Here is a 7,937-nt window from a genome sequence, read left to right as displayed (position 1 = left end):
TTAAAATCCTTCACTGGCCAAGGCAGACCTGGTACTGTTAGCTGGACCGATTAATTCTACATCTGTTCTAACACAAACAGCCAACAGGCATATTATTTCCCCATTCCTAAAGGTTGGTGAATAGCAGTGGAATTAATCCTTGAGTGCATACGAGAACATGCTCTCCTCCTATTTAGATCCCATCGTGTGTTTTTTTCTTAGAAATGACACACAAGCAGCGCTTCCATTCACAGTCCCCAATTTCTTACTAAGGCAACTGGATCCTTTCAAAAATTGGAACTAAAAGGTTTTGGAGTTTCTATTACATGAATGCTACAAAAACTATGAAATTCATAAAAACTGTGATCCTGGATTTGATTTAGATAAGCTCCTAATAATAACTATAACAAAAGTATTTGTTAATGTTTGGTTTTCCTCATGGGATTTACTTCTGAGAGAAGGTTCTCCATTCAAATCTAACCCAACTGGGGGAAGGGGCTATACAAATCTGTTAAGTATGACATTTCATTAGTTACTGTAGTGTAGAATTGAACACTATTCCAGTAGCAAGCACAGAAAAATATCACTGGAATCCTAGGCCTTCAGAGAACATAAAAATGAATTAATAATAGTTCTTGCCCCTGGAAGTTTACAATCTAATGAGAGGATAAGACAGTAGGCTTACATAAGAGAGCTTCAAAGAAAATACAACGTGGATTCAAAAGAAAAGGATGGATTGAGTGAGTGAGAGATATTTGAGGTTCCTGAAACATGTTAGCAGGCATATATCAAGGCAATGAAGAGGAATAGAAAGTTGTAGAGTGGTAGGCATCTCAGAGGACAGGAAAGCGTGGATACTCCCACCCCACTGCCCTTGGATCTGAGCACTGATCTGTAAAAACTGCATGACTTCTCTTTTTCTGAAAAAAACAAATTGATTATTAACACTGCACCACAGATTTTTTAAATTTTGTTCTGTTTTAATCATCACGGCTGTTGATCACCAATCAGTAAGCAAATTCTTGATGTTATCTGGGCATAACAATCAAAAGAATCTGAATAAATCAAGCTAATTTAATGGCTAATGTGAACATGCCAGATTTTCTATTTATGATTCATTTTATTTGCCAGTTGACCCCAAAGTTGCAGTCTTTGACAATGAATAGACAATGTGTAAGGAGACCACAAAATTAGAACTTGCCCCTCAGTCCATGCAACCATGGTGTTATATAAGACCACTGCCTCAACATTAGCAACAGATGATCCAGCAACCATGCCCTTGAGAATTATCTGGAGTGACTATTATTACATCACTCAACGTTCATCGCATTTCCTTTGGAAATGTGCCGAGAAAAAGCAAGCATAATGTAATACGCATGATAATAAGCCAGCAGAACTAACTGTAAGCAAGGAAAGGGGTTTCATGTAGTACAAGAGATAGAAGGGCTTTAGACTTGAACTCAGACATGCTCAAGAGATAACCTTCTCTAACTCTCCATATTGCCCTGCCTGTAAAATGGGGCTAATTCAATTCACCTAGATAACTCACGGACACGATGGGAAGATTAATTATTCAGGGTTCAGTGAGTGCCTTCAATATGAAAAGCACGATGTATGTCACAAACAGAGGGCTGTGACTTCAGGGGAGACAATAAACAGCAGGCACAGATGAACTTTTAAAAAAACAAAGGCCCTATTCTCATGTAAATACTCAATAATAAAAGCTATGGAAAGAAAGCCACAGGAAATATAAAATATAAACAGAATATTTTCCATGAGGAGTCAGCAGATTTTATCAAGTTAATAAATTATTACAATAGAGTATATAAAATCAAACTCATGCAGAATCAGACCAGAGAATATAACGTGTGGCTGCTGGGATTATCTGGTGGGAAAGATCTCATTGATTTTTGAAGAGCATTGGATCTGGGAGATTTTTAAATTAGGCAAGTATGATGACCCAGTTTGGGTGGGAAAAGCTTAGAGGTTCCCAAGGAAGAATAAAGCCCAAGAAGATATCTCTGGAGGTAGTTATTTTTAACTTGTCAGACCTGTCTGACATGAAGAGAATTCTGAAAACTGAATGTAAAAAGTAAACATTTTAAGAACTTTGGTATCATTTCTCATTGTTGTGACCCCAGCAAATAATTTAAAAGGACAGGCAAAGTTTATTTACAATTAAATAGGGATTTGAGGAAAATACAATCAAATAGGGATTTGAACTTGCTTTTTTATATTTACCAGTATATGAGGAAAGTTGGGTGAATTTTCTCTTGGACTGTGACTCGACTAAGAAATCCTTATACAAAAGAAAGATCATGAGCATCAAATACAAAACATATTAGAGGTTAAGTGTACCAAACCTAAAATCGGTGGGAACATTATAGGAGCACTCAGAACATTTTTTTTAATTGTATGCCAGTCAGCTATTGCCAAAACAGTGCTGCATAAGAAACTACCATAAAATCTAGTGACATACAACAATAAGCACTCATTCTAATGTTTCTTTGAACCATTTGGTGTGGTTCTGTTTCACATATGACACTGGATCTGTTCCTTGTGTCTCTCATCCTCCTTGAACCCGTCAGCTAGCCAGGGCATGCTCACCTCATGCTTCTAGACTCAACTAAAACTTCCTTCTGTTAGACAATGCAAGGAATACTGACAAGCTCAAAGTCAAGGAACAGGGAGGTAGTCAAGGAGGTACACTCCGTCCATGGCATGAGGATCCAGCAAGGATGTGAATGCAAGGAAGGGTGAAGAGTGAGCCCAAGAATTCCAATCGCATTTTGTTCCAAAATTACATATCAAAAAAACAAAAACAAAAAACCTCTGGAAAAATGGTCCAGAGACAGAGATCAAGATGGACCTAAGATACAGAAACACAAGTCTTTAACAAAACCTTTGTTATAATAATGATGTTTTTCATTTCCTTTCCATCTATGTGTATCTTTTCATAGTATGCAAATACATATAATATTATCCATATGATAAGCCTCATGGCTGACATTAATCTATTCTCTTTTTACTGATAAAATGATCTAAGAAACTTTTCTTTTTAAAGAACTTTAAATGGCTCCATAACATGGAGAGCTTAGCTCCTTTAAAGAGCCCTCCCCACACTGAAAGGTTTTGATTCATTTCTGCATATCACAAGTAAACTCTTCAAAGGCGTTCTACCAAGTGACCATCTCCAACCACAGAGCTGAATTCCGTCTCTATGAATTTGGGGTAGAGTTTCAAACTAATGAAGAGTGAAGGATTTCTATACCATCTTCATCATCTCAATAAAATTTATAACAGAACCACAGGAAAGCTAACTACTAAATACGCTTTTGAACTCAACTGCCCAGAGAATATTTTCCATTTGCAATATCGAATGTCCTGGTGTACTTTTCTCTTTTACCACCACCATTATTAAAAATAACTTCTTAAAAACATAACTTCAACGACAGCGCGCCTGGCGGTCCCGCGGATCTCTCTCTTGTTTCAACAGTGTTTGGACAGAATAGACCCAGGGACGCCCTTTCAACCAGCCTCCAACCACCCTCCAACCTTTTTTTCCAGTCACAACCTTGAGAGCCATCTTCTTGGCCACTCTCTGCCTCCGGGCGGGGCCAGCCAACACACTATGTTGAGCTTAGCGCCTTATTACCGATTAACCATGAGCCCCCAGCTTCGTCAGAATTATTCCACCGAGGTGGAGGCCGCGGGCAACCACGTGGTCAGCGAGCACCTGCGGGCCTCCTACACCTACCTGCCTCTGGGCTTCTACCTCGACCCCGACCACGTGGCTCCGGGCGGCGTGGGCCACTTCCGCGAGTTGGCAGAGAAGCGCGAGGCGCCGAGCGGCTCTTGAAAATGCCAGCCCAGCAGGTCGGCCGCGCCCTCTGCTGAGATGTGTAGAAGCTGTCCCAAGATGAGCGGGTAAAACACTGGACGCCGCGCAAGCCACCGTGGCTCCAGACAAGAACCTGACGCAGGGGCGTCTGCATCTGCACGCCCTGGCTTCTGCCTGCGCACACCCCCAGCTCCTCGACTTCCTGGAGAGCACTTCCGGGGTGAGGGGGTGAAACTCACCGAGGAGATGGGCGACCGCCTGACTCACTTCCGCAGGCTGGCCGTCCCCAGGCCGGGCGGGGTAAGGATCTCTTGGAAAGGCTCACCCTCGAGCGCGTTTAGGAGCCTCTGGAGCCCGGCGGTCTTTGAGGGCCGCTCTGCCATCCCCATGGTGCCGCGGCTTGTGCCTGAGCCTCTCCCTGCTAGCACTAGGCAGCTTTTTAACCACCCTGGAAACAGCTTTTTGCAGCAAAAATAAACAAAAAAGTGTGTGTGTGTGTGTGTGTGTGTGTGTGTATGTACACCTTTACATATATGCAAAACTTTAACCAATCAGATAGAAATATTGATAATGTTCTGTGCTGGTAAAGAATTAAGCAGTATTGGGGCGCCTGGGTGGCTCAGTCAGTTAAGGGTCCGCCTTTGGCTCAAGTCACGATCCCAGGGTCCTGGGATGGAGCCCCTAATCAGCCTCCCTGCTGCACCGGGAGCCTGCTTCTCCCTTTCCCCCTGCTTGTGCGCGCTCTCTCTCTCTCTGTCAAATTACTAATTAATTAATTTAAAAAATTAAGCAGTATTTACACTGTTTACTGGGGAGTAAATTTAGACAAATTTTTGAAAGGCAATCTGGCCATGTATATCAGATAGTTAATTGATATGTGAGACCATCATACCCTTTGATCCAATAATCCCTCTTCAAGGAATTTACCTAAAGTAATTAAATACCAAAAGTATACATAAGATGTTCATTGTTCTATTATTTATAATAAAGTAGAATCTATTTAGATTCTCATTAATGGAAAATTTGTTCAATACCATGGAATATTAGATAGCTACGAAAAAAAGCAACACTGTGATCATGTAAAACCACCCAAGATACATTACTGACTGGAAAGTACTAGGTTAAAGACCAGAATATTGTGTATAATATATATATAGTATATTTATATTTATATACAAATGGAAATTCCATATGTGCTTATGTATGTAAGAAAAGCTATATACTAAACTGTTAACAATGATTATCTCTGGGAAGAAAGTGTTTTTGGTAGAATGAGGAGATGGTTACTTTTGGTTTTCTTTCTTACACTCCTACATTATTTCATTTATAAAGAATATGTATTACTTTCATTTTTTTCAACAAAAAATACCTTGTCAACTATTTTCACTTTCTCTGTCCTCAAAAATCCTTTTCAGCTGTTTTCACTTTGTCCTCCATACCACTATACACAATAAAATCCCACCAAAATCCCACATATGCAGAAAACGAAATATTGATTAATATATGTTATTATAAGGCTAATGACAGTTTGGGGGAGCCTGTGGAGCTAGCTACCAGTAGTCCTGGAGCAGGTGCTGGATCCAAAGATGGTTTGGCTGAGGTCTGGTTTGTGTATCAGTTGCAATGTCTACTCTGGTTTACATATCAATAGGGACAACTCTGGCCTCAGAGCTGGCTGAGATTTCAAAGGCAGTGCCAACAACCCAGTTATCTCCTTGTTAATTGGTACCCATTTCACAGCCATGGAAGTAAATCCAAGAGACTACTGAGATGTGGCAACGCACTTTTTTGCCTCCCTGCTTCCAAAGATGGGCTTACATGCTACTCTCCTAGCCAGGCCTCGATCCAAGCCACTGTCACCCACTTACCCCCAGGATAAGAAACTTAGCCTGCCCCTATTTGAGAGTGGAGCTGAGTGAGAGCAAGAGCAATGCCAGCCACTCTATCTGATTTTACTTATTGTGGGTGCCTTGTTGCAGGTTTACCATATATACTTTTAAATCACCAGTCTCTACCAGATTGCTTTCATGTACTTTTTTCGTGCTTTCTCTACATCATTCCCTTCCACATTCCCCCAGGGAGATTTTTCCCCCCTCTGGCCCTTCAAGAGGCAGTTCAAATGCAGTCCCATTTATGTGAAGCCATAGAAATTCCTGTTCTCAACTGAGAAAATGCTTCACTCTCTTCTCTGATCTTACCCACTACTTTGTACTTCTGTCGACGCACTGTGAACAGTCTTGCCCTGGAATTTGTTGTGTACATTTCTGCCTTCCCAAAAGGTAGTAAGAGCCTTCAAAAACTCTCTCACCATCATCCTCATGCTTTACTTACTCTCTTCTGCCTGCACTATACTTACCCAGCAAAACGTCAACACTGGGTTAAGCCAACCACCTGCCTTTTGCACCCCTACGTTGACACTGCTGAAAACTGTCAGTAACAACGCTAAGTGCTCTCACTACTCCATGCCTCCAACAGTAACTGGACCCTGAGTACTGCCCAGGGCAGCCCCTCCCCCATTGCTTACACAGAGCAGCTGCTCAAAATCTTCCCACCCTACTCCAGCTGTCTGCACCCACCAGATTCCTCCCCACCCTCAGCAGGTAATTTGGATTACTATTTTAGAGAGAGAGACCTCGCACTAGGAACTGCCTCAATCCCTTCTCCACTTGCATCTCTCCCCCAGGGCTCCGAGGGCTGGTTGCTTAAAATTCATAGCTACTGCCTTCCCTCGAGAACTGCCCTCAGCCAGACAGAACTCACATAGTCTGGAAGATTATGCCCTACTCCCCTGACGAGCAGACCTCAACCAGGAACGATTGGCACAGGAGGAAAAGGCCAGTCTGGGCCTCAAGGGGAGTAACCCCGTGGTGCAGTTTGTGGTGCTGCCCCTCCCGCTAGGACCACAACTGATGTTGGTTTCCAGTCAAGATCACACTCTTGCTTAGCTCTCTTCCTCTGTCCTATCACACGTCTCTCATTCCTTCTCCTGACAGCACCCGCCACCCACACTCACTTGAACGAGAATCTCTGCCCCAGGCTCTGCTCCTAGAGAACCCAACGTAGGACACATCGTGATCCCTATCTCCTTTCCTCCTGGCAGTGTGGGAAAGGTGACTCTTCTGTCCAAGGCCAATGTGCTCTGGTCCCTGCCCTCTGCTTCTTTCTCACAGACTGTCCTTTCATCTGTCCCCTCTCTTTCCTGGAGTTTCCAATTCTCCCCTCTTCATTGCGTTTTTCCCATATGAATATACTCAAGATCATTCGTTCTTACAACTAAACAAAAAACTCCATCAACCCTTTATCTCCCTCTTATATTCTTTCTTTATAGATGACACATATGGAAAAAGCAAGCTATAGCTACTATTGTCTCTTTTTTGCCTCCTAGAGTAGTGTAATTCTCTAAGATACAGAGTATCAAAAGAGGAAAAGACATTAGAAGGAAAATGAATTCTGTTTCTGATACGTTTAAGTCTGAGATGCCTGTCATATTAAATTTAAAATGTCTAATAGGCAATTGATATTGAGGTTTTCAAGAAGTGATGTGAAGGTAAATATTTAACTGGCTCTCTGGCAGATGGGGGAATGCACACATATATCTGTACATAAGTCGTATACATTTTACTGATACGGAGGATGTGTAGTTCCTAATTTACAAATAATAATAAAGCATAGAATACTTTTTAGTATAAATTTCCTATCACCAATCAATTCTCACAAAATGCAAATGTTTACTTTTGCAAACTCTTGTATCCACAGCCAATCTGTGATTGCAGTTGATGAATAAGGACACTTACGGCAAAATATGGTTATTTAAGTTTACATTTGGAAGTGAGAGAAAGTAAAACGTTGAAAACACGAGGCAGAACTTCTCTTGTGGTGCCTGGGGGGCTCAGTTGGTTAAGTGTCTGCCTTCGGCTCAGGTTGTGATCCCAGGGATCAGCGGAGAGCCTGCTTCTCCCTCTCCTTCTCACACTCCCCCCGACTCGTGCTCTCGCTCTCTCTCTCAAATAAATAAATACAATCTTAAAAAAAAAAAAGAGCTTCTCTTGTTCACTAGCGATATGAGCACATTTTTTGCTGAATTGGATAATAGTGTTTGAATATTAGAAGAATAGTT

At 41.8% G+C, this 7,937-nt stretch overlaps 1 pseudogene; it reads left to right on the top strand.

Moving 5' to 3' along the window:
- The first annotated feature begins 3,643 nt into the window (after positions 1 to 3,643).
- LOC103664890 lies at positions 3,644 to 4,161 on the top strand (annotated as a pseudogene).
- The last annotated feature ends 3,776 nt before the right edge of the window (positions 4,162 to 7,937 follow it).

Source organism: Ursus maritimus, unplaced genomic scaffold (assembly GCF_017311325.1).
Source record: "Ursus maritimus isolate PB19 unplaced genomic scaffold, ASM1731132v1 scaffold_18, whole genome shotgun sequence".
In the NCBI taxonomy this organism is placed as follows: domain Eukaryota; kingdom Metazoa; phylum Chordata; class Mammalia; order Carnivora; family Ursidae; genus Ursus; species Ursus maritimus.
Note: the sequence above shows the minus strand (reverse complement) of the source record. Positions and strands in the feature narration are given on the sequence as shown.